This window comes from Hemitrygon akajei, chromosome 4 (assembly GCF_048418815.1).
Source record: "Hemitrygon akajei chromosome 4, sHemAka1.3, whole genome shotgun sequence".
Classification (NCBI taxonomy): Eukaryota; Metazoa; Chordata; class Chondrichthyes; order Myliobatiformes; family Dasyatidae; genus Hemitrygon; species Hemitrygon akajei.
This window is the reverse complement of record NC_133127.1, coordinates 644,023-655,031: the sequence shown is the minus strand read 5'-3', so window position 1 is coordinate 655,031 and position 11,009 is coordinate 644,023. Positions and strand designations below refer to the sequence as shown.

The 11,009-nt window shown below is 45.1% G+C and overlaps 1 protein-coding gene across 1 annotated transcript in view; it reads left to right on the top strand.

The window, feature by feature from the left end:
• Positions 1 to 291: 291 nt before the first annotated feature.
• Positions 292 to 11,009, top strand: part of LOC140725862 (F-box only protein 41-like) — a 123,436-nt gene continuing 112,718 nt past the window's right edge. The window contains exon 1 of the mRNA XM_073041807.1: positions 292 to 404. The gene's annotated coding sequence lies outside the window, so the exon portion shown is untranslated. The remainder of the gene's footprint in view (positions 405 to 11,009) is intronic.

Below are 11,009 nucleotides of genomic sequence, written 5' to 3'. Positions count from 1 at the left end.
GGCAAATGAAATGTTAGCATTCATTTCAAGAGGACAAGACTGCTGTTTTATACGGCACTGTTCAGACCACCATCTCCTTCCAAACTCCCATCTTACCCCTCACTCAATACTACTCCCCTATTTTCTCTCTCTCTCTCTCTCTCTCTCTCTCTCTCTCTCTCTCTCTCTCTCTCTCCCCTCCCCGCTCCCCTATCCCTCCCTCACTCCTTCATTCCCATTTCCAATTGGTTAAACTGTAAGTCAATTACATGCTTATCTTTCCTCTGATTTGTTGAAACTGGTTTGGTTTCCTGCAGCGGCCGGATGTGAATATTTTCATCGCGGCGATTGGAATAAATGGGAATATGTGGAAAATGTGGAAACGCCGAAAATGATCCAATTCGATGAAAAAAATATTTAGTTCGGTGAGAAAATCGTTCTCAGGCATGTTGAATGAATCGGATTGTGGTTCCCCGCCGTTCGCGAGATCCTCATAGAGAAACCTGGTGTATCCGGTAAATCGCGGGCTGGAGATCTGGCGGCGAATAATGTCTTCACGTCCCTTCCCATTCCCCTCCTATCCCAAACCTCCTACTCCCCCTCCTTTCCTCTATCCCCCTCCTACCCCCTCCCCGACCCCTCCTCCGCCCATCCCAGATCCCTGCTCCCCTACATCCCCGATCCCTCCTCGCCCACGTCCCCGACCCCTCCTCCCCCAACCCCTCCACCCCTCTACCCCATCCCTCCTACCCTCGACCCCTCCCTCTCCATTACCCTCCACCCCATCCTCTCCTCCTCTACGCCTCTCCATCCCTGACGCCCCTCCCTCACTATTCCACATCCCCCTTACATTAGAGGGAAAATGCTGGTCGTGTTGGCAGCATTAGGAGGGAAGAGATGAAATATGAGGGCAAACTAACCGATGATTATAATAATAATATAAAGCAAGATAATAAAAGTATTTTTTAGTTGTACAAAGAGTAAAAGAGAGGAGAGAGTTGATATTAGACACCTGGAAAATGATGCTGGTGAGGTAGTAATGGGGGACAAAGAAATAGGAGATGAAATTAATGAGTACTTTGCATCAGTCTTCACTGTGGAAGACATCAGTAGTGTGCCAAAGGTCCATGAGTGTCAGGGAGCAGCAGTGAGTGCCATTGCTATTACAAAGGAACATCTAGAATTGTTGGGGGGTGGGAACCGAACTGAAGAGACTGGGGAAGAGGAGGTTAGCTCACAAATAGAGAAAGCTTGTAGACAGTGCAAGAGGCAGGATAGGCAGGTGACAGAGAAGGGACGCGCTCAGACCGAAGGCTTGAGATGTGTCTATTTTAATGCAAGGAGTGTTGTGAACAAAGCGGATGAGCTTAGAGCGTGGATCAGTACTTGGAGATATGATGTGGTGGCCATTACAGAGACTTGGATGGCTCAGGGACAGGATTGGTTACTTCAAGTGCCGGGTTTTAGATGTTTCAGAAAGGAAAGGGAGGATGGCAAAAGAGGTGGGGCGTGGCACTGTTGATCAGAGATAGTGGGACGCCATGGAGGGATTGTCTACGGAGTCTCTGTGGGTGGAGGTTAGGAACAGGAAGGGGTCAATATCTTTACTGGGTGTTTCTTATAGGCTGCTCAATAGTAACAGGGATATCGAGGAGCAGATAGGGAAACAGATCCTGGAATATAGGCATCTGTTAGATTCGAGAGACCATGTATTTGCACCTTGAAAAGTTACCAGGGCGCAGGCTTGGGCAGGGTTGTATGGGAGACCAGCAGTTGCCCATGCTGCAAGTCTGCCTTCTCCACGCCACCAATGTTGTCCAACGGAAGGGCAAGGACCGATACAGTCCTTTGGCACCAGTGTCGTCGCAAAGCAATGTGTGGTTAAGTGCCTTGCTCATGGACACAACATGCTGACTTAGCTGAGGCTCAAACTAGCGACCTTCAGATCACTAGACCAATGACTTAACCACTTGGCCAAGTGCCAACACAGATCCTGGAAAGGTGTAATAATAACAGAGTCGTCGTGATGGGAGATTTTAATTTTCCTAATATTGATTGGCATCTCCCTAGAGCAAGGGGTTTAGATGGGGTGGAGTTTGTTAGGTGTATTCAGGAAGGTTTCTTGACGCAGTATGTAGATAAGCCTACAAGAGGAGAGGCTGTACTTTATTTGGTATTGGGAAATGAACCTGGTCAGGTGTCAAATCTCTCAGTGGAAGAGCATTTTGGAGATAGTGATCATAATTCTATCTCCTTTACAATAGCATTGGAGAGAGATAGGAACAGGCAAGTTAGAAATGCGTTTAATTGGAGTAAGGGGACATGAGGCTATCAGGCAGGAAATTGGAGCCTTAAAATTGGAAACAGATGTTCTCAGGGAAAAGTACGGAAGAAATGTGGCAAATGTTCAGGGTATATTTGTGTAGAGTTCTGTATAGGTATGTTCCAGTGAGACAGGGAAGTTATGGTAGGGTACAGGAACTGTGGTGTACAAAGGCTGTAATAAATCTAGTCAAGAATTAAAGAAAAGCTTACAAAAGGTTCAGAGAGCTAGGTAATGTTAGAGATCTAGAAGATTATAAGGCTACTAGGAAGGAAATTAGGAAAGTCAGAAGGGGCCATGAGAAAGCCTTGGCGGTCAATATTAAGGAAAACCCCAAGGCATTCTACAAGTATGTGAAGAGCAAGAGGATAAGACGTGAAAGAATAGGATCTATCAAGTGTGACAGTGGGAAAGTGTGTATGGAGCCGGAGGAAGTAGCAGAGGTACTTAACGAATAGTTTACTTCAGTATTCACTATGGAAAAGGATCTTGGTGATTGTGGTGATGACTTGCAGCAGACTAAAAAGCTTGAGCATGTAGATATTAAGAAAGAGGATGCGCTGGAGTTTTTGGAAAGCATCAAGTTGGATAAGTCACTGGGACTGGACAAAATGTACCCTAGGCTACTGTGGGAGTCGAGGGAGTAGATTGCTGAGCCTCTGGCGATGATCTTTGCATCATCAATGGGGATGGGAGAGGTTCTGGAGGATTGGAGGGTTGCAGATGTTGTTCCTTTATTCAAAAAAGGGAGTAGAGATAGCCCAGGAGATTATAGACCAGTGAGTCTTACCTCAGAGGTTGGTAAGTCGATGGAGAAGATCCTGAGAGGCAGGATTTATGAACATTTGGAGAGGTATAATATGATTAGGAATAGTCAACATGGCTTTGTCAAGGGCAGATCGTGCCTTACAAGCCTGATTAGATTTTTTGAGGATGTGACTAAACACATTGATGAAGGAAGAGCAGTAGATGTAGTTTATATGGATTTCAGCAAGGCATTTGATAAGGTACCCCGTGCAAGGCTTATTGTGAAAGTAAGGAGGCATGGGATCCAAGGGGACATTGCTTTGTGGTTCCAGAACTGGCTTGCCCACAGAAGGCAAAGAGTGGTTGTAGGCGAGTCATATTCTGCATGGAGGTCGGTGACCAGTGGTGTGCCTCAGGGGTCTATTCTGGGACCCTTACTCTTTTATGATTTTTAAAAATGACCTGGATGAGGAAGTGGAAGGATGGGTTAGTAAGTTTGCTGATGACACTAAGGTTGGGGGTGTTGTGGATAGTGTGGAGGGCTGTCAGGTTACAGCAGGACATTGATAAGATGCAAAACTGGGCTGAGAAGTGGCAGATGGGGTTCAACCCAGACAAGTGTGAAGTGGTTCATTTTGGTAGGTCAAATATGATGGCAGAATATAGTATTAATGGTAAGTATCTTGGCAGTGTGGAGGATCAGAGGGATCTTGGGGTCTGAGTCCATAGGACGCTCAATACAGCTGCACAGGTTGACTCTGGTTAAGAAGGCATATGCTGTATTGGCCTTTATCAATCGTGGAATTGAATTTAGGAGACGAGGTAATGTTGCAGCTATATAGGACCCCCACTTGGAGTACTGTGCTCAGTTCTGGTCACCTCACTACAGGAAGGATGTGGAAGCTTTAGAAAGGGTGCAGAGGAGATTTACAAGGATGTTGCCTGTATTGAGGAGCATGCCTTATGAGAATAGGTTGAGTGAACTTGGCCTTTTCTGCTTGGAGCGAAGGAGGATGAGAGGTGACCTGATAGAGTTGTACAAGATGATGAGAGGCATTGATCGTGTGGATAGTCAGAGACTTTTTCCCAGCGCTGAAATGGTTGCCACAATGCTTGGGAGTAGGTACAGAGCAGATGTCAGGGGTAAGTTTTTCACTTAGAGAGTGGTGAGTGCATGGAATGGGCTGCTGGCAACGGTGATGGAAGTGGATATGATGGGGTCTTTTAAGAGGCTTTTAGACAGGTACATGGAGCTTAGTAAAATAGAGGGCTATAGGTAAGCCTAGTAATTTCTAAGGTAGGGACATTTTCGGCCCAACTTTGTGGGCCGAAGGGCCTGTATTGTTTTGTAGGTTTTCTGTGAAAAAATGCTAGGCAGACTGAAAGGGCTTCAGGTAGGCAAGTCACCTGGAACAGATGGACTACATCCCAGAGTCCTGAGAGAGGTTGCTGAAGAGATAACGGATGCCTTGGTCATGATCTTTCAAGAATCGCTTGATTCTGGCATGGTCCTGTATATTTAGATCCCATATCTCAGGATGGATGTGTTGTCATTGGAGAGATTCCAGAGGAGGTTCATGAGGATAATTCTGGTAGTGAAGGGTTTAACATATGAGGAGCATTTTGCAGCTTTGGGCCTGTACTCACTGAAATTAAAAATGCATGGGGATCTCATTGAAACCTATCAAATGTTGAAAAGACTGGGTAGGGTGAATGTGGAGATGCTTCCTTTGGTGGGAGTCTCCAGAACTTCAAAATTGATGGGTGACCTTTTAGAACAGTTAAGGAGGAATTTTTTTTAACCAGAGAGTAGTGAATCTGTGGAATGCACTGCCACAGACTGTGGCGGAGGCCAACTCCGTGGGTATCTTTAAGGTGGAAGTTGATTATTTCCCGATCGGTCAGAGCATCAAAGGATATGGCAAGAAGGCAGGTGTATGGGGTTGAGTGGGGTCTTGAATAACGGAATGGTGGAGCAGACTCGGTGGGCTAAATGGCCTAATTCAAGCATTCTATGTCTTATGGTCCGAGATGAGGGAATCCTCTGAGTAAATTCAGTATAATCCATTGGAAGGTCTGCTTGGCAAGAACTGCTGAAGGTTACGTCATTTCTTGTCTGTGAAGGTTATTTCAACATATACTCAGTGTTCTTTCCTTCTTTGCCTGTCTGAAGTGTACGTTGAGATGAAGCTATTACTGGACCCACTTGGTGTAAGCATAACTTGATACATTAGTGACATCTTTGCACCAAAGAATGCTGTTCCATTACTGCAAATGTTAACAGGTGGGATTATCGCAGAGTATTTTAAGTATATCCGTTATGGGTCCAGTGCTTGAGTGGAACCTGCTGGAGACTATGGGTTGTAGTCATTACTGTGTTTGATAGGTGAGAGGATCCTGCTGTGGAACATCAAGCTGAATTGTTGAATTTCTGCGACAGGACTGAGAGTGGAGAGGGGAGATGGCCTGTCTTAAAAAGGAGAGGAAGCGTGGTGAGGTAGGAGCCCAAGGTGATTTGGTGGATGAAAGAGGCAGGGTGCGCCAGATAGTGAGGAGTGAGATAGTGGTGTGGAGTTGGGAAACAGTAGCAGGTGGATGATCGAGGCAGACAAAGAAAAAAATGAGATGTAGAAGGAGTGAGGTGGGAGGAGAGAGGTTTGTAGATGGGAGACAGTTGTTGAAGGGGACTAAGCAGGAGCACAAGCACTACCATTGCTGGACTGAAATAAGTAATAGAAGTAACCATAGGAATCACTAGGGGAGAGGTGAGTGGCAGATGGAGCCAGAAGCTCAGGATAAGCAGTGGGGAGTATATTGGGTTTGATTGGCTACCAGTTCTATGCCTCACAGAGAATATATAATGTAATTAATTTCTGTGTGTTAAATTAGCTAGTCCTTCCAGAGAATATCATTTGACAGATGAAAGTTGAGACAGATACTGAAGTTGAAATGAGCAAGTCCAGTAAACAGCTGAGGCAGAAACGAGACAAGGATTAAGGAAGGTCTTGTATACTGAACTGCATTTAATGCAAGGAGCCTGGCTGGTAAGGGAAATGAACTCTGCAAGGGGAGGTACATAGGACTGAGACATTACAGCTATTACTGAAACATACCAGAGGAAAATAAACTAAGCTAAAAAGATTGTGAATGGCAGTCAAATGTGGGGTACAAAATGTACCAGGAGAAAGAAATGCACGTAAGGAAGGGAATGTTACAGTGATCATTGGGAACTTCACAATATGCAAGTAAGCTGGGAAACTAGTGGACCCAATGAAACAGATTTCATAGAATGGTGGGAATCAGTATGAATGGGGGATGGGAACCAGGGGGATGGGGGATGATGGAGCTAAGGATGAGCCAGCAGGTTTACAAGTAGATGATGGGTGTAACATGAATGTAAGTAAGGACAAGCCAATGATTGGGTACAAATGCAGATAGAGTAAAGAGTTAAATTGTACCACAGAAACAAAATTCAAAAGGGTGTAGAATACAGGACTGAAGCTGCTGTATTTAAATGCACGTAGCGTTTAGAATAAGGTGGACAAACTTGTGGAGCAGTTAGAGATTGGTCGGTATGATGTGGGCATCACTAAGTCATGGTTAAAAGAAGGCCATAGTTGGTAGCTTAACATCAAAGTATATACTTTATATCAAAAGGACAGGCAGGAAAGCATAGGTTGTGGTGTGGCTCTGTTGGTAAGAGATGGAATTATGATTTTAGAAAGAAGTGACATAGCGTCAGAGAATGTTGAATCTTTGTGGGTGGAGTTAAGAAACTGCAAGGGTAAAAAAAACATAAGAAATAGGAGCAGGTATAGGCCATCTGGCCTGTCGAGACTGCTCCGCCATTCAAAAAGATCGTGGCTGATCTGACCATGGACTCATCTCTACCTACTTGCCTTTTCCCCATAACACTAAATTCCCCGACTGTGCAAAAATCTATCCAACCTTGTCTTAAATATATTTACTGAGGTAGCCTCGACTGCTTGGTTGGGTAGAGAATCCCACAGATCCACCACTCTCTGGGAAAAGTTCCTCCTCATCTCTGGCCTAAATCTACTCCCCCGAATCTTGAGGCTATGTCCCTTAGTTCTAGTCTCACCTACCAGTGGAAACAACTATCCTGCCTCTATCTTATCTATCCCTTTCATAATTTTATATGTTCCTGTAAGATCTCTTCTTATTCTTAATTTAAGTGAGTATAGTGCCAGGCAACTCAAACTTTCCTCATAGTCTAACCCCCTCATCCCTGGAATCAACCTGGTAAACCTCCTCTGCACTGCCTCCAAAGCCAGTATATCCTTCCTCAAGTACGGAGACCAGAACTGCACACAGTACTCCAGGTGTGACCTCACCTGTACAGTTGCAGCATAATCTCCCTGTTCTTCAATTCAATCCCTCTAGCAATGGCCAACATTCCATTTGCCTTCTTGCAAACCAACCTTTTGCGATTCATGGACAAGCGCTCCCAAGTCCCTCTGCACATTATTTTACTATTTAAAAATGATCTGATCTTCCATTTTTCCTTCCAAAGTGGGTGACTTTGCATTTACCAACATTGTACTCCATCTGCCAGATCCTTGCCCACTCACTTCACCCATCTATATCTCTCTGCAGACACTCCCTGTCCTCTGCACAATTTGCTTTTCCACTCAATTTAGTGTCATCAGCAAACTTAGATACACTACACTCAGTCCCCCTCTTCCAGATCATTAATGTATATCGTGAACAGTTTTGGGCTAGCACCGACCCCTGCAGCGCACTGCTCACCACTGATTGCCAACCAGAGTTACATTATGTATCCCAGCTCTGCTTTCTATTGATTATCCATCTCTATCCATGCTACTACATCATCCCCAACTCTATACATCCTTATCTTATGGATAAGTCTTTTGTGTGGCATCTTATCGAACATCATCTGGAAATCCAAGTAAGTAATGTCCATCTGTATCCACTGCACTTGTTGTATCCTCAAAGAACTCCAGTAAGTTTGTCAAACAGAACCTGCCTTTTGCGGAATCCATGCTGCGTCTGCTTAATGGATCCATTTCTTTCCAGATGCCTTGCTATTTCTTCTTTAACGAATGCTTCAAGCATTTTCCCAACTACAGATATTAAACTAACTGGCCTATAGTTAAGCAACACACACAAAATGGTGGAACACAGCAGGCCAGGCAGCATCTATAGGGAGAAGCACTGTCGACGTTTCGGGCTGAGACCCTTCATCAGGACTAACTGAAAGAAAAGATAGTAAGAGACTTCAAAGTAGCAGGGGGAGGGGAAAATGCAAAATGGTAGACCGGAGGGGGTGGGGTGAAGCTGAGAGCCGGAAAGGTGATTGGCAAAAAGGATACAGAGCTGGAGAAGGGAAAGGATCATTGGACGGGAGACCTAGGGAGAAAGAAAAGGGGAGGGGAGCACCAGAGGGAGATGGAGAACAGGCAGAGTGATGGGCAGAAAGAGAGAAAAAAAAGGAGGGGGAGAAAAAAACTAAATATATCAGGGATGGAGTAAGAAGGGGAGGAGGAGCATTAACAGAAGTTAGAGAAGTCAATGTTCATGCCATCAGGTTGGAGGCTACCCAGCCGGTATATAAGGTGTTATGCCTCCAACCTGAGTGTGGCTTCATCTTGACAGTAGAGGAGGCCATGGATAGACATATCAGAATGGGAATGGGACGTGGAATTGAAATGTGTGGCCACTGGGAGATCCTGCTTTCTCTGGCGGATAGAGTGTAGGTGTTCAGCGAAACGGTCTCCCAGTCTGCGTCAGGTCTCACCAATATATAAAAGGCCACACCGGGAGCACCGGACGCAGTATACCACTTCAGCCGACTCACAGGTGAAGTGTCTGGGGCCCTGAATGGTGCTGAGGGAGGAAGTGTAAGGGCAGGTGTAGCACTTGTTCCACTTAGTTACCTGCCTTTTGCCTGCATCCTTTTTGATCGATGGCGTGACCTGGCCAGAGTCTAGAGAATTTTGGTAAATTATCATCAAAGCCTCAACTATAACCTCTGCCATTTCTTTCAATACCCTGGGATGCATTCCATCAGGACCATTATGGGAATCGTTAATAGGCCTCCAAATAGTCGCCAAGGTGTGGGGTTGAGTTTGCAAAGGGAGCTGGAAAAGGCATGTAATATGGTAATGACATAATTGTAATGGGGGATTTCAGTGTGCAGTGGGATTGGGAAAATCAGATCGGTGTTGGATCACGAGAGAGGGAATTTGTTGAATGCCCACAAGATGGCTTTTTAGAGCAGCTTGTGCTTGAGCCTGTTTGGGGAAAGGCTATCTTAGATTGGGTGTAGTGTAATAACCCAGAGCTTATCAGGAAGGTTAACATAAAGGAAACCTTATGAGGCAGTGATCATAATATGATGGAATTCATACTGCAGATTGAGAGGGAGAAGCATAAGTCACATGTAGCAGTATCACAATGGAATAAAAGGAATTATAGAGGCATTAGAGAGGAACTTGCCCAGGTGGATTGGAGGATACTGGTGGGATGATGGCAGAGCAAAGATGGCTGGGAATCGTTCACAAGGCACAGTATTGATATGTCCCTCAGAAGAAAAAAGGGACAGACAACCATGGCTGAAAGGGAAGTTTAGGCTATCTTGGTGGCATTTTTGCAGCCTCTGGTGAATAAAATCGATGATCTCAGATCTAAGGTGCTGAATCAGAGGGACATTAGGACCGCTTGTGTCCTTTGTTTCACAGAATCCTTATTAATCCCTTCCATAATGGATGCAGCGATTCAGATCAATAGATTTACTGTACACCATCTGGATAGATCTATAGAATCTCTCAAAATAGAGGTGGAGGAGTATACCTCATGATCAACTCCTCTTGGTGCACAAATATGTCAATGCTGTCCCAATTCTGCTCACCGGACCTGAAATATCTAGCAGTTAAGTGCCGTCCATTTTACCTACCACGAGAGATCATTCGGTGATCATTTTGGTAGCGGTAGACATTCCATCTCAGGCCAAAGTCAGTCAGGCTTTAGATGATCTGAGCAATAGGATCAACATGCACGAAACAGTGCACCCTAACGCCTTTACCATCGTTTTAGAAGCATAGAAACAGAGAAAATAGGTGCAGGAGTAGCCTATTCGGCCCTTCGAGCCTGCACCACCATTCAGTATGATCATGGCTGATCATCCAACTCAGAGCCCTGTACCTGCTTTCTCTCCATACCCCCTGATCCCTTTAGCCACATCTGACTCCCTCTTAAATATAGCCAATGAACTGGCTTCAACTGTTTCCTGTGGTAGAGAATTCCACAGATTCATCACTCTCTGTGTGAAGAAGTTTTTCCTCATCTCGGTCCTAAAAGGCTTTCCCTTTATCCTTAAACTGTGACCACTCGTTCTGGACTTCCCCAACATCGGAAACAATCTTCCTGCATCTAGCCTGTCCAATCCCTTTAGAATTTTATACGTTTCACTAAGATCCCCCCTCAATCTTCTAAATTCCAGTGAGTATAAGCTGAGTCGATCCAGTCTTTCTTCATATGAAAGTCCTGCCATCCCAGGAATCAATCTGGTGAACCTTCTTTGTACTCCCTCTATGGCAAGAATGTCTTTCCTCAGATTAGGGGACCAAAACTGCACACAATTGGGGGATTTTAACCAGGCCTGTCTGAAAAAAATCACTGAACAATCACCGTCAACAGATCACTTGCAATTCCAGAGGAAACAACACACTGGACCATTGTCACATCACCATCAAGAATGCCTACCGTGCTATTCCACGCCCTCACTTCAGGAAGTCTGATCATCTATCTGTACTGAATCTACACACTGAGTATAGACAGAAACTGAAGACTGCAGCACCAGCAGTGAGGACCAAGAAGCTATGGACAAGGGAAGCACAGGAGCGCTTCAGGACTGCTTTGAATAGGTGGTCTGGACCTTATTCAGGGATTCATCTTCGAATCTGGATGAGTATACTGC